This window comes from Panthera onca, chromosome B2, assembly GCF_046562875.1.
Source record: "Panthera onca isolate mPanOnc1 chromosome B2, mPanOnc1 haplotype 2, whole genome shotgun sequence".
In the NCBI taxonomy this organism is placed as follows: Eukaryota; Metazoa; Chordata; class Mammalia; order Carnivora; family Felidae; genus Panthera; species Panthera onca.
The window spans coordinates 58,846,844-58,874,320 of NC_138343.1; the positions used below are offsets into that span (position 1 = coordinate 58,846,844).

At 32.4% G+C, this 27,477-nt stretch overlaps 1 protein-coding gene across 1 annotated transcript in view; it reads right to left on the reverse strand.

Annotated features, from left to right (window-relative positions):
- The window catches only part of LOC132667245 (protein eyes shut homolog), a 363,790-nt gene that overhangs the window by 135,335 nt on the left and 200,978 nt on the right, over window positions 1-27,477 (reverse strand). The gene's annotated exons all lie outside the window — the stretch shown is intronic.

Below are 27,477 nucleotides of genomic sequence, written 5' to 3' on the forward strand. Positions count from 1 at the left end.
TTGATTTCTTTGAAATAATTTTTTGTGAAGTTTTCTTCCAACTTGGCAATTGTAAATGTGATGTTTTTAGTGACTACAGTATGAAAACAAATAACAACTTAAGCCCTAATGAAAATATTGGTCAAAATAAACTCAATGTTTCAGCCAAATTATTTCATTCAATAAAGCTGTGTCCACAACCATAACATGATTCTCTTTAATATTGTTATATAATTAACTCAATGTTCATCATGTTAATATATTCCACATTGTGACATGTGAAGTTGTTTATGATTCTTTGAAGTTTATTTATTTTGAGAGAGAGAGAAAGCACTAGTTGGGGAGGGGCAGAAAGAGAGGGAGAGAGAGAACAAGCAGACTCCACACTGTTAGCATGGAGGCTGATGCGGGACTTGAACTCACAAACCGTAAGATTATGACCTGAGCTGGAGCCAGAAGCTTAACTCATTAAGACTGAGCCACCCAGATGCCCTAAGTTGTGTATGATTTTTAAGTTGTGTTATTAGTGATGGAGCTCTGAATGCATTATGCAATCAAGTTAGAAGACATGCACTCTGGTTTTCTTCAACACTGTGGTGTGAAGGTTGTTTCCCCCTTACCCCCAACTATCTGGAGTAAAGTAGGTTCAACTCAGTGCTGTTCTCTGCATTGTCATCTCTATTCATCATTAGCATTTGACTGGAATAAGTACGGTGTATTATCTGGAAGCAATAGAGCATGACATGCTAGTTAGAAACAACAGCTTTGATTAAATGTTAGGTTTGTGAATTTGATTCTCACCTTAGGGAACTAACGCCCACATCCGTATGCACAAGTTAATTTGTTCCCAGTGTATTTGCTTTCCATCATAAGCTCTGGCCTAAGAACAAAAATAACCTAGTCCAAAAGATTCTTGGAACCATCTGCTCCACTTTGCCTTATGAGACTTCTGTTGTTATCCTTTACTAAAGCATGACTTTGGTGATGTTCATAATGACGTATTGTTTTCCTGCTGTTTATTTTGGCTTCCTTCCTATAAGGAATTTGAGACTGTCTCCAGCTGCCTACAGCTTAGATAGCCAATTATGCAACTTTAGCCTTATTGGGTGCATATAGGATACGTAAAGGATTTTTTTTAATTAAAATATTTGAGTTTGTCAACTCATAAAATAAATTCTTATGGGATTTTTCTGAAATTTTTATAATTATAACAACACATTGAGTTAACAACTTTCTCAAACTATACGTTTGTATAGGAATGTGTACAATTTAAAACAAAGAACAAAATTGAGAATGAAGTTGGTATATGTTGCTGTCTATAATTATTAACTACTGAAGTTAGAAAACTACTAGTATATGATTTGAATTTCACTGTTCAGATTCAACTGTGAGGTAAAATAAAAAAAAAAAAGAAAATTCAATCAGATAAACAGAAAAACATTTTCAGAATCTTGTTTGAAAGCAAAGGCAAGAAAAATAAGCCTTTCAAAGAATGAATTTTGTGCATTTCCTTCCTTTACTTTCCTCAGAATATTTTGTTTCTTACTTTGGTCCTTTCTTCCACCTTCTGTTCCTCCATTCTTCCGTTTCCTGCTTTGAACTAATTTTCTTTCTTAGGCCTCTCACCTTTTTATCTTCCTTCTTCCTACAACCTCTCTGGGACCTCTTCCTCATTTTAGAAGCTAATTAGCACTTGCTAATTGAAATTTTAAAAGCTGAGTATTATAAGCACTTTAGCACATCACAAAATTCTGTGATCATAGGCAGATTTCAAAATAGTTTCATGTGTAAAATAGAAGATGCTAAGGCCTCTGCTGTCTTTTAAAGACAGTGTGAAAAACAGAATATGTGTCTAAACTTTACACTTATTTTCACAGTGCATGTCTAATTCTGCCATTCTCACAGTTTGAAAACAAACCAGGCTTGTATTGGTTTCTGGCTTGTGTGATTACTGCCATCAGAATCCTGGCCTATTAGCTCCTTCAAAGGCACCACAGACATCACAGATTTTATAATAGTCATTCCAGATTCTTCTATGTCTATCCTTCATAGTTTCTCACAGAAAACCAAATATGAATAAATAGAGCAACAATCCTAGGTATAGGAGAAAAAGAGATCATTCTTAGGAAGTTCAATTTCATATGCCATTTTTTTCCAGTTAAACTGTACTTATGTTATAGGTTAGATTCTCTAGAATCAGATGTTGAGACAAAGTTTAGTGTATAGAAGGGAAGAGGGAGGGAGGTATCCTGTAGAGAGTTAAAGTGTAGAGCCTATGATGTCCAGAGCCTCTGGTGACCCAGGGCTAGTGTGGAACTAAAAATCAGAGTGGAAATGGCTGGGCTTTTATACTTCTCCATCCAACAGCGCTGGATGTGCACTGCTCTGAGAAGTATGATATTGTGAGAGGCAAGTCTTCTGCTGAGGAAATCGTTGAGGTGGCTGCCTGCTGAAGCCTGCCTGCCATCTGCACTCCCAGCAGCTGGGCAATAAGTCTCCTTGATGGATGTGGGTGACATGTCTCTACATCCAGCACCTAAGACATAGTTTACATCTTTGGACTTTTGCTGATTAATTTTGTTGTAAAACATGACATTTTCCTAGCTCATCTTTGTTATGGGAATTTTTGATATACTCAAAGCTCACACTTCTTTGGTATTATTCATTTTATTCAAGATACACATTTGCTTCATTTTAAGTTGTAAATGTGGGTAATATTTATCAGCTTTTGTTGATAAATATCTTTATTTTTTCTCCTTTTGGGAGTACTTATAAATATAATTACTAGTGAAACTGTTGCTATTATTCATTCTTTACTTTTCTTGGACAGTTTCTACATTTATTTGAAAAAAGGAAACTTCCAGATAAATAGTGTAGTCAACTCTAAGCATGGGAAATAATAGTATTTTTAAGTCTGGCACAGAGTAGAGGAAGATAATAAAGACTCACATTTATGGTGTTTACTAGCAGCACTATTTAGACATTAGAGGATAATTTAATTTGTTTATATAACCCCCCCCCCCACACACACACAAATACATTTTGACCATGTTTCAATTACATTGTAATTTAAGGAATTTATTCCACCAAAATGGGTTATTGTTACTCATGTAATAACTCAAGTGCCTCTTAAGTAGTCCTACTAATTCCTCTTCCACTGTAAATGCTCAATAAATAAATACTTGGATGATAATTTATCAGTCTTTAGACTTACTGGGATATACAGTTTTGTCATATCTTTAACCTCAGAAATCCTAGTTTTGTCATTAGCTTAAAAGTTTGTTCATATGCAATAAAGAGGAATGTTAGCAAACATACAGTCATTTTTTTTAATGTTTATTTTATTTTTTTTTTTGAGAGAGAGAGAAAGAGAGACACAGTGTGAGTGAGGTAGGGGTAGAAAGTGAGGGAGAGACAGAATCTGAAGCAGGCTCCAGGCTCCAAGCTGTCAGCCCATGTCAAACCCTGACACAGGGCTCGAACTCACAAACCATGAGATCATAACCTGAGCTGAAGTCGGAAGCTTACCGACTGAGCCACCCAGGTGCCCCAAACATGCCGTCATTTGAGTGCTAAACCTGCTGTGAATTTTCCAATTACTGCCTCCACAGTGAGAATGTTTTCATACATAGTACTGGTTCTTACATATATCCACTGATCTCTACGTTCTTTCTTTTATTTCAAATGCGTATTTTAATGTTTTATCTTTCTAAAGATTAATGATTCTAAATAATTTCAGATTATTTTAAAACTTAACCTAAAAGCATGTTATCAATGAACAACTTATTTATAACAATACATTTAAAATAAATAATTTTACATATGCTTCCCTGTTAAATGTTTAAAGAAAAATAAGCATTTTTTTCCCTAATTTTAAAATCATTCACAGGAAATTAGGGAAGCTTCATTAGTCTCAATTCTTAATATATCTATATGTAATCCTTAATAAAATTTAGGAATAATAATTTCATTAAATGAAATAATATATGTCCCATTTATAACAATGCCTAGCATCTAGTAAGTGTAAAATTAATATTAATTCTAACAGCAACTAAGTAAAAAAATAGCTAACCAGAATATGATAAATCTTTCCAATAATAAAACTGTCAACTTCTAAAATTAAGGAATATGTCTCATTCTGACAGAAAACACTATTTTCATTGTAATAAACAAAACATTTTAAAGAACAGAAATAAGAATGTAAAAAGATGAATTTTTACTAAATTAAGTTTTCCTAAATTAAATGAGATGTTCTAATATTGAGCCAAATTTATCTGCTTAAAATAATTAAGTTTCTTAGCTTATATCAGACATATTTTTAGAAGCCACTAAGGTAAGATTAATTATATTACAACTTGTAATGTATTACCTCACTCAAGATAATGTTATGTAATTAGTTAAATTCACTGGGTATTTTCAATTTGTATCCCTAATTTAAAAAAATTGCATAACTGCAACTGACATACGTCTATAGTCAAAATGTCATTTGGAAGATTTGCAGACTATTTACTAGTGGCGTCAATGGTCGTTGCCTCTAAGTAAGCTCTGAGACAAAGCGTTGCAGAGAGAAAGCTTATGTGCATTATTCCAACCTAAGGGAATTATGTGTTGGCAAATATCATTCAGGCCGCAGATACTGGTCTTCTGATACATAGCATAAATCATTATACTTGCATATATCATATACTTGACCCCATATCAGTAATTAGAGACAATCTAAATATGTTATGTCCAATATGAGTAACCATCCACTAAAACCCAACAAACTCTAATAAGCAATCTGTCTAATGATGGGCAATACTAAGGGGCATCTTCTTTTAAAGATAAATTTGTAGGGCATAAAATGAAAAACAAGATCCACAAGGTCTTTAAAAACAAATTAACCTGCAAAACCCAGAGAAATATTTACAGATACACAAACTGGGTTTGAATTGTTCATTCATATTTTTTTCTCATTTTATGGATGAAGAAACTGAGAGAACTGGTTTTGAGACTGAATATTTCTGACTTCAAAACTACTGAAGAACTTTGTGCTGTTAACCAATATTTCTGGTGTTCCTTCTGAACACATGAGGAGAGACATAGAACCTCCTAACCTCCTTGAAATTAGGTATGGCTTGTGATTGAATTTAGCCAGAGAAATTTGTGCAGATGAAGTATATGTTACTTAAGGTTGAAAGCAATTAATTGCTGGTAAAATCCTCGCCAGGGCTCCCTTTCAATGCAACAGCAATTCTGGTTGAATTGAAGTACACGGCTGAATATCCATTGCTTGATAATTGTCTTAGAATGTCAGCTAACCTTGCAGCTGTGCCTGTATTGTAAGAAATAAATCTTTCTTGTTCAAAGTCATTGCTATCATTTGCTTGGTTGGTTGGTTAGTTGGTTGGCTGCCCCGGCATAGCATCATACTCAGATAAATAAAAACAAATTCAAGGGGCGCCTGGGTGGCTCAGTCGGTTAAGCGTCCGACTTCGGCTCAGGTCATGATCTCGTGGTCCGTGAGTTCGAGCCCCGTGTCGGGCTCTGTGCTGACCGCTCAGAGCCTGGAGCCTGTTTCAGATTCTGTGTCTCCCTCTCTCTCTGATCCTCCCCCGTTCATGCTCTGTCTCTCTCTGTCTCAAAAATAAATAAAATAAACATTAAAAAAAAAAAAAAAAAAAAAAAAAAAAAAAAACCAAATTCAAGCTTACTCCAGTATAATGCCAGTGAACCAAATTTAAAGTTTTTTCTAGAAAATTTAACATTTTAACTTACAAATAAAACTTAAACATACTTACATGTTTCTAACCCAATGAGGCTTGTACAAGATTGAGAAAAATCTTCAAATATAAGTCACTTTCTTTGCATGGATGGTCCATAGTATCTCAAGCTCATCAAGTACAGGTTAGCTTTTCATTTCATTCTACCCTCAAAACCCATGTTATCCACAGAACACCGAGTCATCTCAGTGGGGAACCTGGGAGCAATCTTATTTCTTAACTCTCCTGTACCCCTCACCATACATAACCAATTACACAGCAAATCATGTTGACTCTTAACATATACTTGTATCATTGGTGACACTTAGTTCAGCCTGCATCTTTGGATTATAATAACGAGATTTATTGTAAACTCCCAAGCTCCAAATTGTCTTCTATCCTTGTTAATTAAAATATCACGCTAAAATTCAAATCGGATCATGCATAAAGTACTTTAATGGATATTTGTTATAGCATCCATGAACTTCCTACAACTGCATTTCACATCTCCCATTGTAATTTCTTTGTACACATCATTTGTCTTCTTTTTTCACCAACCTGTGACTTGCTCAAGGGGAGAACATGGATTCATCTTTTCAGACACAATTCTCAATATACATCCATCCCCAAATCCCACTTTGTATCCTACTTGGCCCTGGCCTAACTTCAAGGAATGTTCCATGGCAATCCTGGCTGGCAGATGAAGGCAAAAGGTAAGAACCCCAAAAAATAGTATTAGTAATGGAAATCTGAATAAGGCACCCTCAAAAATATTTTCAGAATTTTTGATTAATTTTCCAATTGCCATTTATCACTTCAAAGCTGAAGAGAAGTCACATATTTTTGTTAATAGAACTGCTCAGAAATGACACTTCTTTTGTTAACCTCAGGATTTATATAATCTAATCCAGCATGGGCAAAACATGAAATGTTTGGAATTTAGGGTATACACAGTACAAGCAACATTTTATATTTGTCCACAAAGCGCACATGCACTTATCTTATTTAATTCTTGAGATAAGACAAGGAATATTATTTTTTTTATTGCCCACTAAAAATATTGTAGTTTATCAGGCACTGAGGAGAAATTGCAAAGTTTCAAGTTAAAAACCATTACCAGGGCTATTATAATATAACAGCATATAAAAAGGTATACTTATTCATATTTGTTTAAACATGTATACAAATTCAAATTATAATAATATAGAGAATTTGCAAAGCCATATCTCTGTAATGAGAAAAATGTACTTGTAAAAAAAATTATAAATAAAGGAAATGTAGAGTTTTAATAGGGTTGATGTTTGAGAGGATCTGTTCTTAAAAACTGCCTTCATATATTTTTGATTTGAGAAAATCAGAGAGAAAAATTTCTGCTGTGATAGAATTACGTGCACAGTTGTCAAGAGCTGATAAGATGACTCCTGCTATGTGAACTTTGCCAAAATTAATTGAACAAGACATACCTACTGGTTTGAAAAGCCATTTGTAACAGTATATCACAGAGAGAAGATGTGCTGAATGTATATGTCTCAGAGACTGAAGATATTCAGCTAATATTTTCATTTATTAGAAAAGATCAAGCAGCTGATAATCATAGTGATGTTTAAACTGCCAGTGATATTAATTTGAAATAATTGTTCTTATTCTGTACATTATTTTGCATAGGTAAGCAGATTGAATTTAGATACCTTAATAATTGAAATGTGAAATAAAATGACTGAAGAATGAACTATAGTAGCTTTTAGCATCAATATTAAGGTATGTAAATAATTAAGATAATAAGGATTTATATAATATTGTAGACAATGAGATATTTTAAATCTTCCAATTACATGAAAAGGAAGAATAAAATGAATATTCTTGTACAGTTTTCCCAAAGGTAATAAGGCAAGAAATGTCTTATACATGGTAGGTGCTTAATAAACATCTGTTAAATAAATGAGTGAACAAAAGATGTTCATGTAAAACTCTTGCAAATATCTTAAACATCTGTACATGTAGAGCTTTATAAAAACCAAACAAACAAAAAGACTAAGCAAAATTCAAAGAAACAAAAATAGTTGAAAATATCCTTGTAGTTAGTTATGGAGTAACAACAGTATAATAATTTCTCTTTCCTGGGGAGTGGTCAGTGTATTATAGTTAATTCTTCCTTAGTGATAGTCCAAATTTCAAGGGTTATTCCTATATTGTCTTCCTTCTTTTTCTATACTTTTTCTTATGGATATATGTGTGTGTGTATTCACTATGTGTGTGTGCACGTGCACACACACACACACACACACACACACACACACACACATATGTTTCCCCATAGTATATAGAGTATATAGTCCCTAGGAGAAAAAAAGGAATGAGAAAAGAAAGAATAAAACATCCAGAGACTGGGAAAAGGAACAGAAAATAGACACTGGTTATGGTGCCTTACTAAACTTCATTATCATCAAATGTTATCTCCCTAGAGATAAAAACATCCTTCTATATTTACATCTAACTCAATAAACCCTAAAAGCAAAGAGATCAAAAGAAAAAGTCCCACTTCTATACAAAATATAAATTTCTGCTTGCCATAATACAAATATTTACATTTTTAAATGTAGAATAAAATGTGACTTATGTCATCATACCTACAAAGATATTAAAGTCTTCTAGGTCTTCCATCTTGATTGTTATTTTTTTTTTCTGTTTGTGGTCAACATGGTACAGAAAGAAAAAAACAAAGCTTCCCACAATGTTGATACTGTGTAATCTGTCCCATTAGATATGAAAATTTGTACATTATCACTAGGCCAGTTGGAAATAATTAGTGTTAATAATAGGGAAAAGGAGGTTAAATAAATATTTGTTCTGTCTATTCAGATTCCCATGGACTCAGAACCAAAAGCTCATTCCAGTGTACCCAGATATCCCATTGGCCACTGCCTCAATTAAGTACACAAAAATTTGCTCTGGTGTTATTTAGTGGTATTTTGGCTTGACTAGATCAATGGATTACTAAAAATGACACAATGGTTACCTAATTAATTTGTAGTATGTACCAATTAACTATACATACAACAGACTTTCACAACTTAAGCTATACTATTAATGTGACAAACTATTCTGTTCCATAATGCATTCCTTTTAAAAGTTGGAATATATGGATTTCTTAGCAATTTCTCATATCCACTTCTAAATAAAAATGTTTACTAAAGGGTAAATAATACCATTTTCGCATATGAAGGTCAAACATTAGGAGAGAAGTGACCAAAAATGTATTTTCTTTTTTTTTGTATTTTCCAAGTTTAGTCTCTCCAAATATTAGTAAAATATTATGATTTTCTACAGAAAGTGTATTATGTGATTCATATGATTGATTGAATGATCTCTAGAACTTTGTAGATCTACTTCCTTCTGTCTTATAAGTTAGACAAAGATAAGTCCTAAGTTATTTACTCCTTCACCACAAGCTGGGTCCATTAAACTTAAAAGCCCATCAGTGACAAATTCAAATTTTTACACATCCAATTGTTTTATATATAGCCCTGATAAGCATTATTTTAAGCAAATTAGAGCCTGCCTGCATTACACATATAGCAAAATTGTACCTGATATTTACTAGCTATAGATACAACATACCCTGGGATAATGAAAGACCCCAAGCAGCTGTCCCTCAAAATCTGTGACCTGGCAACTATCAGCTGTTCTACTAGGTGACATCACCTACATGTGAGCCCTTTCTTCAATTCTGCTGTTCCCTTGGAGTTCTTTTGCCTTCAGATGACTCTGAATAAAGAAATAAAGAAAATGATACTACCACAAGAGGCAGTAGCACACAACAAACTTCACTGAATGGAGCGTGGACAGGGTTTTCTGAAAGCATGATCATGACACCATCCAGAGACTTAGAGTTACATTCAGAAGAGAAGGAAGGCAAGGGTCTCAGGACAGATCAGAAAACTTAAACCCATGAACTTTCCTGTTGTATTTTACCCATATAATGGGAGCCAGGAAGTGTATGGTTCTAGAACCTTAAACAGGATTCTTGGCAAGAGACCTCCTCTGAGTGTTTCCTCTCTTATTTAGTGAAACATACCCTTCTCTCACAGAGCCAAACCTAGGAAGAGGGAAATGGACACACATCAGACTGATTTCTTTCCTTTCGTCTCTCTTTTCCAGACCCCCTTTTCATACTTTCTTGGGCAAGAAAAGGAGATTTTCTATTACTTATTCTATCTATTTCCCTATGGTTACCATCATGTTGGGCTAGCTGACATATTTAGTTAAAGATAATTCTGTACACTACGGAAGAAGTCTGTGTCCCATTCAATACATGGAAATCCATTATTTATCTGAAATTTAAATTCAACTGAACGTTTTGTATTCTTATTTGCTAAATCTGGCAACTCTAATCCCTAATATTATACTTCAAATACGATGAGTCCATGAACTATATTAAGCATTATATTGCAACCAAAGGGTGCCACCAATATCTTGATCCCCCAAGTAAACTGCATAAAAATGGTATTAATATTGGAGGAGGTTTTGACATGCAAAGACTAATAAATCATTTTTGTTCCAGTGAAATCCTTTCATTTACACATTTTAATTCTTCATAAACTATTAAAATATTTCCAATACAGTAAATGTAAATAGATATAGATTTATTTTCCATTAAGTTGTTCAAGGACATGATATCTCTGTGTACCTTATTATTAAATATTTTAGGTAAGTCTAAAAATAAGGTAAAAAAATCAAAGGATGAAAAATGTGTACTTTTTCAAATTTATCCGAGTTGTATAAACTTCCTGGGGAATTAGATTTGTTATTTTCCTTTTAAAATCATTCTTTTCTTTTTCTTTTATTTCTTTAAAATATTGGCTTTTTATTTCTCAAGATAAGGGAGGCACTTTTCCGTTAAAACTTGTGAATACCAGTCAGCATAAGAAGGAAAAAAAAAGTTGAAGTAAGTCTGAGGAATTTAAACCTCAACAATCTCTCACTATCCTCAAAGAACTTTCTTCCTCAGCTATACATAGCCATCTCTACTGCCAAGCATCTGTTGAGGAAATGATGTAAGTAAATTTCCAAAGATTTTAAATCCCTAGCTCTAGCCTAAGTTTAGAAATTGCCAGATTGCACTGTGACTTAAAATCATATCAAAGAAAAATGCACAAGCTTCTTCCATGTGGCATTTAAAAATTTACTTATGGATTTTTAGAATTGCATATATTAGAGATTGGATGTAAAATAACACTTTCTCAGGAAATGGGTGTTTCTAGAAGACTTGGTGGTAAATGATCATCTTTTGAAAAGGTACATGCTATAAAGGACTAGTAACAAGCAACAGAAGGGTCTATGCCAATGACTTAAGTGCTATCTTCAATTAGCATTAATAAAGATAAAAACCTGCTAATATCATTAATCTATAAAAACCTTCCTTATACCACTAACTAGCTGTGATTCTGAAAACTTTTAAGCTCATAAAAGCTCTCTGGGCTTCCTTTTGTCTAATAAATGTAAGGAGAAGTATAATGGCAGTTATTATATAGTTTTGTCTTGACAATTACATGTAAATAATGCATAAGATATGGTTGCCACAATGCCCAATATATAGTAAATAATGATAGCTGACATTTTATTATTATTATTTAATCTACATGAGTTTAATATATTAGATTGGTTTTAAAATTGATGAAGCTTGATGTCCTTGATATAACCTGTTCATTCTTAATATGCATTCCAATATTCTTCAAATTAAAAGCAATATTCATTTAAATGTTAGTTGCCATGGTTAACATGCGTTAGCCAGTTCAGAGACACAAAGATAATTTGGAATTGGTAAGCAACTGAGCTGATATAAAGACTGAGGTTATATGTTAGCATAATCAAAGAGAGTGAATCATAAAACTCTAGTTTTGAAGTGTCATCCACATGAATGTAAAAGTTATTAAGTGTGCTGTCAGGAATGGAAATTGTTACCTAGATGCTAACTTCATGTAGAAAGATGGATGTGGCTATAGTGTGCAGTTCTGAAAGTAAAGGTGGATATATAAAAATTATGGCACAGAAAGGTTGCAGGAGCTAAAAATAAAATGAAGATGAATGTAGATGAATGCTAGAAACAGGGTTGTAAATTGAATTGGGAGAAGGGGGAAAATTAGTGGTTTTCAGATCTTAGTTTAGCATATCACAACCAGGACTCCACTGACTGCTGCTTTGATATCATTGTAATTTATGTTGAAATCTACTATGATTCAGAAAGAACATTTACTACAAAATTTTAAAATTCAGGATATGGTCCAATTATCATTGAGGCCAGAGCAATTAGAAGAATATTCCTATAAAGTAAAATGCTTTGGAAAATAGAAGTTGACAGATTTTTTTCCTCTACTCTGAATTACAGGTTTTTACTATTCTATTTCTAGTAAAATATTTTAGGATATTTTTAATGTAAAATAGAGTGGTAGAGTCATATCCCTTAAGCATTTTAGAATAACTGCTTTAAACAGTATCTCCTAAAAATTTCCTCATCATTTTAGTTCTAAGTAAAACATAATCAGAAACAAATTATATGACTTAAATTATAGGAGATTTCGTTGGCTTATTCTATGTTTTATTGTTAATCTCTTTTACATGTAGTTTAAATGTAGATGATTACATATAGTCACCATACATCTTGTCTTCATTAACATTTTATTACCAAATAAAGAGTATTTTCTTTGTATACAACCTAATGTATTATTGTCAGTTTTCATGCACTTTGAAAGGTCATCATGAGACACACTAGAATATATATTTGCTTAATTATTCCTCAAAAACAAAATTCCAGAGTTGGAAGATCCTTAAAAAGAAGTGGTATACCATATGGAGATGAAATAATTTTTTTTTCTAAGTCTGAATGTAATCAAGGTCTAGTCAGCATAACTGCCTTGGAAAAGTATAGATATGTTTAGAAGATCCAATTTCTCTTGTGCTATGGTTATCACAAAAGGGGAGAGATAGTATAGATATTTTACAAATTATGTTTTCCATATATTAGAAGAACAAGTGCTATCATTAAAATTTCAAAAACATTCTTACAAGGAAAGCCTATGGAAAATATCAAACCTGAAAGTGTTTTAGTAAAAGCTCTTATAGATTTTAGTAAGTTTTTGAGCAATATGCCTTATTTTTTGAAGAACTCTTCATTGATCATGACTCATTCACAAATTATTTAAAATTCATTAGAGCACTTAATCTAAATCATGTGGCACATAAATAGAAAAATAAATGATCTTATCTGTGTAAAAATGTGATTTCAGTTATAGGTAAGATCGACAGAAAGGATGCAGTTCAAATAAGAATAAGTCAAACACTAAAGGACTTTATTTTACTGCCCCTGATAAAAATCATTCCATCTCATTAACTGATTGACTTATTCACTTTTCACTAAAAAATTATATTTTTTCTACTCAACCCCAAGATTGATGTTTGTGAACACCATCTTTCATAACAGTGTCTCTCACTTCAGTTTTACACTCCATCACTAATGTGCTTTTACCTGGTGTTTCTTCTCCTTTGTGCCTAAAAATCAAAATAATTTCCTCTGGATCCAAACTCCTAAGGGCCTTAGGCTATGTTCTGATAAGCAAGGATATCAAATAAAACAATTCCTCCTCCTGAGCTGTCTACTCCATCAAGTAAGATAACTGAATTAAGTGCAATTCACTTAGAAATTAAAATATATACCAAATAATAAACCCAATTGGGCTAAATGCATATATTACATTAGATTATGGGCAAGCGGGGATTCAGGTCAGAGTGCTATTATCATAAATAGGCACATAAAAGGAAATGAAACTAAGGAAAGGAGGCAAGGGATTATATAGTTAAATTAAATTGATAAATATTAGATAAAAGTTCATGGATATCATACTTAATATGTCCTTTCTATATAGCAGATATAAAGTATCTGCAGCATGGAGATGGTAAAGGAAACTTTAGGGAAGAGAGGTTGAACAACAACAAAAGTTTGAGATTTTGGAAAAGTAGCAGTAAATAATCAGAGAAGTTTCTATTTAGGCACCCAGAACAGATGGCTGGTCAGACTTGAGGGTATTGCTGGGTCTGAAGACTACAGATCTATTTGTAAAGCCACACAAAAAGTTGAGATTCCCACCACCAGTGGTCAGTAACCACAAAAAGAAGCAGAGAAAACACATGTTCTGAATAAATCAACATTACTATATACATCATAGGGTATGACAGAAGTGTGACAACTGGATTTGGATTAGTTATGGAAGGACAGAAACATTTTGCAAGAAGAAACTAATAATTTGGTGCAACTCAAACAGTATAAAATAGTGTTTGTGTTTTATATACAAGATCTAAATCACACTTCAAAATAATGCTCTTTTTTTTCTTTCAACTACTGCACATGAAAAAAAACTTAGCTTCAGAAAAGTTAATTAAGTGTCTTCATAAAGATCAATAAACAGCAGATATGGGATCATATCCAGGTCCTTTAACTAAAAGAACTATTTTCCTATCAAAACAAATGGTCTCCTCCAAAATTTAAAAAAAAAAAAAAAAGATTTGGCCACAAAAATGAAATGTAGATTGATTCAGAAAGTGACAGAATTATAAGGAAAACTCAGTATTTCAAGATGATTATGATTTTTTGGAATCTTTGTGGGTGTGAGTTGCTATAGTAAAATAACTGTTGTTATATTCCTAGGAGTTGATAAAGTCAAAGAATATGAAGTGAGATTTTAAAATAGCGATGATAAGACTTGCAATGGAAAAAAGGATTCGAAGCTAGGTATTAGATCCATTGGTTAATGATGAGGAACCAAGAAGATAGTAAATGGTAATGTTAAAAGCAGTAGTAAATCTGACATAAGGCATGAAGCTCAAAGGAGATTTTGAAAGATATGTCGAAAGCAGTAACTTACTAAGTGCAACTATTAATTAAGAAGAAGCAATAATGGCCTCATGGTACATGCATGTTCCATGAGAGAATGAGTAACTTTTGCTGTAACAAGCTATAGAAGAAGAGGAAGGCTGAGGATCATTTAGGTTCAGAATAAGACAAAGAATAAAAGGAAGTATCCTCTGGTAGAGTATCAGACGGCTGCAGCAATATTTGTAACTAAACATGATCTTCCAGAACCTTGTCTCTAACCTTTATCCTGAGAAGACTTGTGTAATATCCTAAATAAAAAGAATGTAGAAGGAATTATTTTATGTCACTTCTGAGGCTAGGTAGTAGAAGGTGATACAGCTCATTCCTCTCTGCAGAGGCTGGTTGTGGAATCCTGGTACCATACTGTGAAAGCTAATGTCATGCACAGAGGGTACCTGAAAGTATTCCATCCAAGAGCACCAGCCAGCATTTCAGTCAAGACCCAGCATCATCTTCTAGAACTGTGAAGTTCTAGGTGAATATTATAACCAATCTTCAGATGATTCTAGCACCCAGCTTTTGAGCTACTCTGAACAGCAATTATCAAAGCAAAGATAACCAAGTTGCTGATTCATGAGCAAAAAATAAATGTTGTATTTGATTTAAGCCATTAAGTTTAGGGTTATTTTATTACACAGCAATAAATAACTAGTAAAAGCTCTGTGAAGTAGTTGAAGATGTAAGAGCATAAGAATTAAAAGTCCTAAAAGGGTTTGAAGTGAAGAGTAGAAAAAAAAAATAAAGAAAGGGCTCCGGAGAATATAAAAAACAGGGAGAAAGAGGCTTGTTTTTTTGGCTGAGAACATAGTTCAAAGACATAGGGAAGGAAATATGCTTATGATTACAGACCAGAAAACCAGGAAGTTAAAGCTGTTGAAAATACTCAGATTTTTTTTTTCCAGATTGAAGTGTTGAAAAAACATCCCAAACAAATGTTGCTGAGAAATAATGATGTCTATCTTGGGGGAAGTAACCACCTACCCAGTCAAGGACCATCTGATATATATCAAGCATTTAATTATTATTGTATTTTTTTTCCTCATAGGGTAGTTGCCACCATTAAATGTCATCTGCATAGGGAAATATTGTACAAACTTCAAAACACTAGGCCAAGAGTTAGGGATTCTTGGGTTTTGTTCACAAAAACAAACTGCCAGTTAGTCAATACAGTCATATTCAATCTTCCCACCATTGGTCTTCATATATACTCACTGGTGCAATGAGTTTACTCATTAAAGATGTTTCAAAGTTCTAAAATAAACCCTTAAAAACTCAAGGTTATAGGGTTAGATTTATACATATTGTATTAAAATGCTGTAGAGGTAAAAAATGTTCATTTGAAAATAATTTTACATTTAATTAATGATATGTAGCCAGTGAATTTTCTATGAGAAAATGCTGAAAAGAATAAGGCACTATTAATATATCAATTTAATCAGAATTTTATTGGTGTGTGAAAATAGTTACATAGTTAAATGCTAACATGTTGTTATACCTTACCTAAAGTTTAGTTGGACTCAATTTATAAGTTCCAGTCCTCCCTGTCACACACATACCTCCCAGTTATCATGTTTTCATAAAGTAATTTAATTTATTCAAATATTGTGTCCCAGACTCAGAAGAGAGCAATGAAAGAAAAATATAATGTGAATATATGAATTCAGTAAGCTAAAAGTGTTGTTTGTTTTCTAGTTCTCACCATATCAAATGAGATACTTCATTATACAAATATAATGCCTTTTATATGAGCAATGATGATTAACGACCAATTTTCAGGGGAAAAGATATTTTAATTGCTATCTTGTAGGAGCAGTTGGTTCCCCAAATCAGTCATGATGGCACTTAAAAAACTTCAGTTCATTGTAACCCTGCAGCTGAGGTGAAACCTCAATTCTTAAATACCAATTAGTGGGCTCACCTGCCATGATGCATACTATTTAGATTCTGTTAGAAAATAGAATAAACTCTATGAAAAGTGCTTCTAAAAAGATCTAAGTTCAGGTATATCTAGTGTAGGGGCCAAGGACAGGCCTCCTCAAAATGTGCCACTTTGGCATATTGAGAATTTTGAATTAAAAAGTTACTTAAGAAACTAATGTAAGAACACTCTGATCTCCCTTTGTCTCCATAAAGCAGGAAATAAATCTCCCGTGTAAAATGTTCCTTCTCCGCACCAAGATGTAAAGAGATAACCTCATCACCAGAGATAGGGAATTAAGAACCAAGAAGGCCATATAAACTATCCTTGTTACTTTTTGCTAGTTTACCACGTCAGTCCAAATTCTATTTAGAATTCCTTATTCAGTGAAGCTCCCAAAGATAAGTTTCTTTGTCCTGCCAATTTCTCACAGATTTATTGTCTCTTTGCCTCAAAAGTACAAAAAATGCCTGCCTTGCTCTTTTATTCAAGTCTCAATTTGATTATTGGGCCTCCTCCACATACTTATTTTTTTTTTCTCTTGTTGATCTTTCTCATGTGAAATTAATTTTTAAATCAGCTAGAAGAATATTGAAGGGTTGAGAAAAATGCTTTTCCCCCAACACTGTCATTTCAGGTATATCCATCGAAATGAATTTGTCATGGATAGGTAGACACAGATACCAATGGGATCAAATCTAATGCATTAAGTGACAGAAAAAAAAATTACTTTCTTTCCAAACTTACTCACTTGATATATCATCAAAATGTACATCATAATTTAATTTATTGTCTCATATTATTTTTAAAGTTACTCTTTAACTTGATAAAGAATTCCACTGAGTTGCAACACACTTTGGAACCACAACATATTAATCATTTACAAATAATTGTCTTGAATCAGGAAATGCTCATTTAGGGGACTATTTCTAAAAGTGTTCCTGAACATGTATGAAGTTAATAAAGTTGTTAAGGTAAGCCTGTCCATAATGAAGATTTTAAAAAAAAAGGAGTTTCTGATTAGTGTAATCAAAGCACCAATTAAAGAAATCAAGCAAGATCATATCCATTGAAAGGGATGCTTATAATCATACTTTGATAGTTCTTGCCTTGGAATTTCATAGCTAGCATCTAAAAAAGTAATCATTGAGTATCAGCAGATAAAATAGAATAGCAAAAACTTATAGGACAAAATATTCTGTAAGTTCTGGATTTTTATTTTCAAGTTTTTTTCAATAAATAAAAGTTGAAGCCATATGTTAAAAAATGTTCCTGTATCTGAAAAATAAGTTTATGGCTTTCCCCATAAAACACATTTCAAAGTCCCAAGATGGAGTAATTAGAGAGTTTCTGCATGGAATTCTATAAATTGTCACACCTGTTTACTTGAACAAAGAATTAAAACATGCAGACTTCAACAGAATTCAAGAACTCATTAAAAGACTTACACTGCACCAGCAGAAAATACTTAATATAGAAAAAAGTATTAGTCATTTTCAGGCAGTCATTAAGTGACTTTTAAATCTCTGAAACTGACAAATCAGAAGTGAAAAATTATCACAATTATATAGGCAGTATTACTGCAATGTATAGAACATCTGTTACTAACGATAGCCAATTCAACATAATTATAAGGGAGTCACTGGTACTTTCAATATTATAAGACTAAAAGCGGCTTTTATACTTTTTTCACTTTAAAAAAACAATGCAATCCCACCATTTGCATAGTTGGTATGAAAACTGAACACATTATGAGTTAAAGATAAGCAGGTATTCACATTATTCACATGGCCATGTGTACCAAAACCATATCTTTGATTTTTAAGAGATGACATATTTCTTTCAATATTCCTTCCAGTGTCCTAATAAAACACACAGCAAAAACTGTGATCCTTTTCCTTCTATATAGGACAATAAGAGTGTATAATAGTAGATTATAATCCTGTGACTCCAGATTAAAAAAAAAAAGTTTGCTTCATATTTATTCTCAAGTATAGCTGTCAAAAGAGAATCACAATACTTTGAATTCCTTTAAGAATAGACCCCTGTCTCTTACTTTCTTTATTATGAAACATTTATTCAATACCTTTTATGTGCTGGAAGATGGGGCTGTAAATATGACTAGATTGTAGGCCTTGCTGCCTATTGTAAATCAATAGAAGGGGAAAAAGGAAGTGAATTTTGGAGGAGTAAAGGAAAGGAAGAAGATCTTCATTCTAGAGAAGATTAAAAGTATGAACAAAAGCAGGGAAAATGAATATTTATGATTTATTCATAGGACAATCATTAGAACTATCTGATTATAGCAGATGATTGGTTTAGAGAAATATTAAAAATGTAAGTTAATAAAAGTAGATACAAGACAAGTATATTAATACTCAAATGCTAGGGGAAAAAAGGAAACCAGGTTTGTCTGAATTAGCAAAATAGAAGAAATAAACATTGAAGGGCACTGGGGTAATTCAGTTTTTTGAGATTCCAACTCTTGATTTTGGCTCAGGTCATATCCTAGTGTCATGGGATTGAGCCCCAAGTCAGGACTCAAGCATGGAGCCTGCTTGCAATTCCCTCTCTCTTTCCTTCTGCCTCTCTTCTCCACTCATATTGCTCTCTTAAATAAAAAATAAAATAAAATAAAATAAAATAAAATAAAATAAAATAAAATAAAATAAAATGAAATAAAATGAAATAAAATAAGGGCTCAGTCAGTTAAGTGTCCGACTCTTGGTTTCAGGTTAGGTCATGATCTCACAGTTTGTGAGTTTGAGCCCAGTGTGGGGCTCTTTGCTGACAGTGCAGAGTCTGCGTGAGATTCTGTCTCTCTCTCTCTCTGCCACTCCCCAACTTGTGCTCTTGCTCCCTCTTTCTCTCTCTCTCTCTCAAAAATAAATAAACATCAAAAAAATAAAATATAATATTTTAAAAAAACGAATGAAGAATTATGTCAAACAATAGCAAAAGTAGAAACAGCTAAATTTAATTGAATACTTACTGTTTGTCTCATTTTACCAAGTACTTTACATGGATTGTGTAATTTAGTCCTCGGGGTGGGGGGACAATGAGATGAATATTTAAATTCTTGTAATTTACAGTTCAGAAAACTAAAATTTAGAGAGCTTAAATAATACTTTATTTTCTTCATATTATAGATGAAGTAATCAAAAATTATATAACTAAATTGTGTATATCGTTGTTATGGAAACTAATAACCAAACAACTCAATTTCATCTTTCTACCATGTAATACAAGTAAAGGAAAGGAAGTAGAGTCTTTGGAGAAAGAAAGTAGCATTTAAAAATATATATTTAGAAAATTTAGTTGGTTGTATGAGGTAAAATTATTTAAGCAAGCCATAATGTATTTATCATAGCTACTCAATTCTCTTTCTCTAGAATTTCAGCACTTGACAGTGCTTCATTTACCAAAGCTGCTCCATCTATAGTTGTGAATTTCATTTAAAAATATTTATCATCATATGTTAAGTGCAGTCAGGATCACTTTGCCAGAAATTCTTTATGACTAGTTATATACACTTGTTTTAAAATAACATCTATGGGGCGCCTGGGTGGCTCAGTCGGTTGGGCGGCCAACTTCGGCTCAGGTCATGATCTCGCGGTCCGTGAGTTCGAGCCCCACGTCAGGCTCTGTGCTGACAGCTTGGAGCCTGAAGCCTGTTTCGGATTCTGTGTCTCCCTCTCTCTGACCCTCCCCCGTTCATGCTCTGTCTCTCTCTGTCTCAAAAATAAATAAACGTTAAAAAAAAAATTTAAAAAAATAAAAAAATAAAATAACATCTATCTACCTGAATCCCTGTTTAGGTGCCCTTCAAAGTTACCTGTTTCAATATAAACAGAGAAAAGTTCTGGAGATTTAAAAAACAAAAACAAACAAACAAAAACAAACAAACAAAAAAAAAAACCAAGAGAGCGCAAGAAAGAAATATTCACACTGGTGTTACTTTGTGTTACTGCGAATAGCTATTGAACTATATATATATATATATATATATATAATATAGTATATATATTTTACTATATTATATATTATACTATATATATTATACTATATTATATATTATACTATACTATAATATTGAACTATATATAATAAAGGCCAGATGAACTTTCTCACAGAAAATAAAACTGTATAAAAACATACAAACTATCTTCACAAGAAAGAGAAAGTCTATGGAGGTTAACTAGATTTATCATGGTTAATCACTTAACAACATATACAAATATCAAATCATTATGTTATATAACTGATACTACACTAATATAATGTTATATGTCAATTATATCTCGGTTTAAAAATATTAAACCCACACACACATACACACACACTACACAAAGTCCTTGAAGAGTGAACAAGACTAGGCAGAATTAGAAAGCATCAGTAAACAAAACAAACAAAACAATAGAAATTAACTCAAAGGAAAGATACAGGGAGGAAAATGACTGCCCTAAAATGAATTGTGCCAGAATGACAAGTAGGAAAATAATAAGGTGTCTACCAAATGTGTAATTGTAGAAGAAAAGGAGAAAGAGATTTTAGCAGTAAAAAATAATTTAAAGTGGTCTGAAACTTTCCCAACATGGTGAAAAACATTACCTCACAAATCCAAGAAGTTTGATAATCTCAGGTAGGACAAATACAAAGAAAACCATGGCTATGCACGGTAGAGTCAATAACTAAAATATAAAATTACTAAATCAGTTAGAGAAAAAAAAAGACATATCCATAGGGAACAATAATGCAAATGATAACTGACTTTGTATGAGAAATAATAAAGGCCAGAAGACAATATTATCAAGTCAACGAATTATCTCTAAATTAAAAGAAAAAAATGGATAAATTAAATTCAAATCAATGAAGCAAGACAACTTAAAAATGGCAAAGCAAGTAAGCCTTACTGGTTCTCAAGATCTATAGGATACTATGGGTCTATACAAATATACACTGACATTGCCTCACTGTTAAGTATTTAATTAACTTTTCACTGAACAAACCAGAGAAGTAACATTACATACTGGCATAAGATCAATATCATTAGAGCGAAAAAATCCAAGTTATGAATCTATTTCCACCATTTTCTCAAAAGGTTAAATAGAGATGAAATTAACTATTTAATGTACTTATTTTCTGGTAAAAAGAAAGTCACATGATAAATAGTAGTTAACTATTATATTTATCCAATAGTAACAAAAAGGCAAAGTGTCACAACATATATGTTTTATGATTTTAGCTACATTATATACTTTATTGAGCATTCAAAGCCCTTTTATCTGTAATCAATTTCTGCTCTCATTTATCAACATAAGAAATACAAATTTTCATGATCATCCTGAGATGATCATAAATTACTATTTATAAAGTGAAAAATATATACTAGATACTTAGTGGACACATAGATTGTCTCCAGACAATTTATAGTGGGATGAGGAACACTTGGATTCATTGTTTTGTCAATGAAAGGAGGATCACAAGAGAAGAAGACTAATCAGAAGATGCAAAATGAGTTTCAGTTCTTTATCAGGATGGAGTATGGTAGGTATCAAAGGAAATCATGCATGTTAATAATTAGATACAGAATCTTTGTTTTTTAGTGTTATGCTACTGTGGATTATGCTGTAGCATAGGTCACCACCAATGCTGATAATGATCACAGTGACCAAAGAATCAAGAAGAAAAATACCACACAATGAAATCTGACAATGTAAAAATAATAACTGTCCAGAGGAAAGTACATGAACTCTTTCCTAAAAATTATGTACATTAGTAAATATGTTAGATTTACTTGCATCAATATTTGCCATAATTTTAACTCCAAATCTTATGAATACTAAGCCTCAGAGTTGAGTGTACAGGTAGAGTGCCTATCAGTTCATGTAATATGATTATTCATAATATTTAACAACTTAACACTTATGAGAACAAGGACTAGTTCAATTCTCTACGTGGCAGGGGGTTAGAACCACGATTGAACTGACTGAGATTAATTTCCCAACTTTTATCAGAATTGAGTTTCAAGTAGGATTAAAGTTCAATTATTAAAAATGAAAAAAGTTATATCTGATTTAGCTCCTGCTAGCTTTCCTTTCCATGAACAAAATACTATTTTCCATAAATTCTACCTACTGGTAGGGGTTTTAAAAATGGAGAAATCTACTTTATATTGGAAAATATTCTGCCCACCTTCTGATTTAAACTGATTTAAACTAACAAAATATCTTAGAGTATCCTCCACTAGACAATTTAGACCTCTTGTTACCTGAGGTTACAATATCCTGAAAAATTGATTATTCCTTCAATGCCATGCTATGGTTTCTTTAAATCATTCATCTTGGGTACAGAGATCCCAACTTGTCTTGCAAATAAAGCTTCTTGAATCTTGAAACTAAAATTAATTTTGTAGCTATAAATTAGTCCTAAACTAAGACTGAAGAGTTTATTTTCTGACAATCATTTGTTCTTCTATCAAAATCATATTTTAAAAGTTTGAAAGTAAGTCAAGGACTAACCATCTATAGAATGCGAATTTTAATGGTTCCTTGAATTGCTCAAAAAGATACAGTAAGTTTCTTGCAATAAACCTTACGAAGTTATAAAATTAGAGCAAATCACTTTATAACAGATACATAAATCTTACATAACATTTTCAAATTTGGAATTACAATTAAAGAATATAATTTCATACAGCTTTTTATTAGAACTTTATTAATTCTACTTTTATATGTCTGATATTGCAGCTGACCTCATGGCTAATTGTTCTTATTCATACTCTTCCATAATATTTGAGGTGTCTTAGAAATGAGGAATATGTTTCTTTTTTCTAAAGGATCACTAGTTTTATTTATTTTTAAAATTTTTTTTAACGTTTTATTTATTTTTGAGACAGAGAGAGACAGAGCATGAGCAGGGGAGGGTCAGAGAGAGAGGGAGACACAGAATCCGAAGCAGGCTCCAGGCTCTGAGCTGCCAGCACAGAGCCCAACGTGGGGTGTGAACTCATGAACTGTGAGATCATGACCTGAGCTGAGGTCGGACGCCCAACCGACTGAGCCACCCAGGCACCCCAAGGATCACTAGTTTTAAAATAGGAGTGGTGACTCTACACCTTGTTTATTTGCTGTCTTGATTTATATTAATTGATGACTGATAGATACATACATACATACATACATATATACATACAAAGTTAAAAAAATATGCTGTTTCCTGTACATTTTTGTCTATGGCTTTAAGTCACAGAATAATGCAATAAATAGGTACTATATCCCAATCTATAATAGTTCCTAGATCTTCTAATAAGGAGTCATCATCCTAGTTTGCACATGGCAGTAGCAGCAGTTTCCGCCTTGGAGTGTAAGACAGAATGTTGCCAAGATAACAGTTCCCCCCAACTTACCAAATTACCATTTGTCCTGGACTTTCTAAGAAAGTAACATTATTCACACTTTCATTAGATGTGTTTGATATACATTAGATGTGTTTGATATATCTCCACTTTGTACTTTAAATTCTGCAATGGTCTTTTCTAGGAGTATTAGAGATACATAGACAGCATATTGTTTAACATGAGGATAAACTAGCAAGTTAACAAATGATAACCTACTTATCTTTTCCCAATCTTTTCCAGATGCAAAGTATATTATATTTCTCATTTAAGGATACCTTATTGGATTTTGGAGACCCAAGAAGCTACAAATAGCTCACTACTTATTGTTTCAGTGGAGAGGAGGAGAAGGATCTGATAATGCTGCCCTACCAGCACAAAGCTTCCTTTGCAAATGGGCCAGTGGTAACCACAGGGAATTATGAGTATAGCCATGTACTATATGAGAGACAAATAGAGGACAAGAAGTCCTGTTAACAGAGTTTATAGGGAGTTATCTATATGTTCTTGCTATAGAAGTTTGGCCATACCATTGATCACAGGTATGGTATAAATTGAGGGTTGATAAACAATAACTCTAAGCCAAATGTGACCTTACACCTATTTTTGCAAATAAAGTTTTACTGGAATATAGCCAGATTAATATGTTTGAATATTGTCTATGGCTCCTTTCACACTCTAATAGCAGAGTTGAGTTACCTCAATGGAGACCATACGGCTCAGAAAGTATAAAACATTTACTATTTGATCCTTTACAGAAGTTTGCAAAAAAAAAAGAAGAAGAAGAAGAAGAAGAAGAGGAAGAAGAAGAAGAAGAAAGAAACAAAGAAAAAAAATAAAAGTTTGCAAGCCTCTGGCATAAATATACTATTATTTACATATTTTGTTTTGTACTGATGTTTCTTATTTTAATATAAATACTTAAAATGCAATTATATAAAAAACTATATATATACACACATATATTTTTTAAACGTAATTTATTTTGAGAGAGAGAGAGAGAGAGACAGAGAGAGAGCATTAAAGCAGGGAAGAGGGGCAGAGGGAGACAGAGAATCACAAGCAGGCTCAGTGCTGTCAGCACAGAGCCTGACCCTGGGCTCAATCTCACAAACCGTAACATTATGCCCTGAGTTGAAATCAACACTCAGATGCTTAGCTGACTGAGCCACCCAGATGCCCTCCAAAAACAACTTATATTGTTAAGAAAAAAAGTTTCAGATTTACATTTCCCCAGAAAGTTGATAATTAATATGCAGTTTGCTCCTATACTATGTCACTATTAATGATCCACCACAGAATATTAGTGACATCACTATTTGAAAATCAGAAGTTACACATTAGTTGAAAAATGATCAGCATCTATTTTAAATGTTAATTATCTTAGAAGACTGTCTGCCAATGCTGAATTAGGTGCAGATGCAGAAGGGATTCTTACAGATCACTCTGTGAAGCATGTCTTTTCATTTAGATCAAATGACTGTCCCAAAATAATTTTCCTCATTTTCTATTGCAAGTTTCTCCGTACATATAACAAGTGAAGTGATAGTTATATAAATGTGTCAGCTCAATTAACACAACAAATCCATACACAGTTAAAAGATGCCAGCTGCTTGTTATTAGTAAAATTAGAGGCTTCAAATAAATCATTAGTAAATTTCAATAATGGTTTGAATTTTCCATCCAATTCATTGAATTAAAATAAAGCTTTACAAGTTTATTCTGTTGAAGGAAAGGTATCTGAAGAGATTAGGAACGTATTTGAAAATTCAGTGAAGTTGTTCAAAGATAAAATTATTTGTTCTGCTAAAATTATAAATAATTTTTGTGTATATTATATACATATGTTATATACATGAGATATACAATATTTTGATCAAGTTGAGAAAAGGATGGGATTAATTTGAGAAAAGGATGGGAAAGAAATATACTTGAAATTTACTGTGATGCAGACATCATTCATATTTTAATACAAACTAGTGATATTCACACAATTGAAAGTATAGTTGCAAATTTTATAAATAATTTTAAATATACACAGGACCAGAAATATTTTCTTGACAAAGCTAGAATGAGGGGTAAAAAAGTGTGACTTAGCAAAATGTACTTTCATTTGCTGCTGTCCATTAGCATTTGGATTTTAGAAACACTTAAGCTCCTGAAGAGTGACTGAAAATAAGCCCAAATGCCTCTGAGAAGTTTTGACATTTTAGTGAAAGAACCCTCTAAATTTTCGTTGTATCTTGTTCACATTCAGTAACAAGCATTTAATAAAACAAGTTAATAAATTAAGCACACAAAATATCAGGTTTTGAAAGTTTTAGTGAGTGGTCCTTATTTTTAAAAAGAAATTAAAATTTATTGTTGCATAACACAACAGAGACATGCAACATACTCAGTAAGTTCAAAAGTGCAAATATTATAAGTACTATAACTGTGCTTTGGAATAACTAGACTTTTGGAAAGCAACATAAGGGGGATCCTATGTTTCATAGATAAATTTATGTACTAGAACATAATGGAAATAACTTGAGAAATCCTATAATGTTGCAGTACTTAATATTAGCCAAATATTCAAAGGAATCATATGTGGAGATCATTTATTTCATGAGGTAAATGTTTGAAAATATTTGTCAAAGAAAATAATGTCAAACAGGATAAAAATATGGCTCCTATGAAAAACCTAACTTATGTGTTTTATACAGAAACAAACAAAAAACAAACAAAAAAAAAACAACTGAATTGAGAATACTTTCCATTTAGCAAATTTCCTTTGAGATTAACACGAGCCTCAACATTTCAGTGAAAATAGCCTCAATTAAGAATGGCATAGTTAAATGTCAATTGAAGGCATGAACAATTTCAAGTTTATTAATTGTAAATGAACCTTGGGTATAATTTTATTAAAAAAGATAAAATAAGACCACATTGAAAAATTCATTCCTCATAAAAATATTAGCAACATACTATTAAAGATATATCTGGCTAAACACAGTTTCTGCTTATATTATTTGGTAATGTTCAGATAATCAACATAAAGTATGTTTTTAAAATTTCCTTTTATTTATAGATATCAAAGATCAAGGTATAATGATTTTATTTCAAAACAATTTTATGAAAAGTAGAACTATTCTTAAGAATCAGCCAACTTTATGTGTCTGCCTATTTAATGAAACCAATTTGAAATAAATATTTCGAATATTATATAATTGTAACTGCTTTTAGCTACCTCTTTTGCTCAAAAATGCCATGTTTTGGAAGATAAATTATATGGTTTCCATAATGCAGGATATGGTAAAATATTGTACAAATATTTTAACTCCATAACTTCTCTTAAGGAAAGAGAAGACTTGAGGAATGCAAGACCTGAAAAGATTTTTTTGAAGACAATTATTGGGAGTCCTTATTGCTTGCATTGCTACCAACCCTTCTTACTATGGAACAGTGGCCAATGTATTCTACTAAAATTTCAAATCTCCCTCAACTGAGTTAGGAGGAAGGACCTCCAAGAGAAACA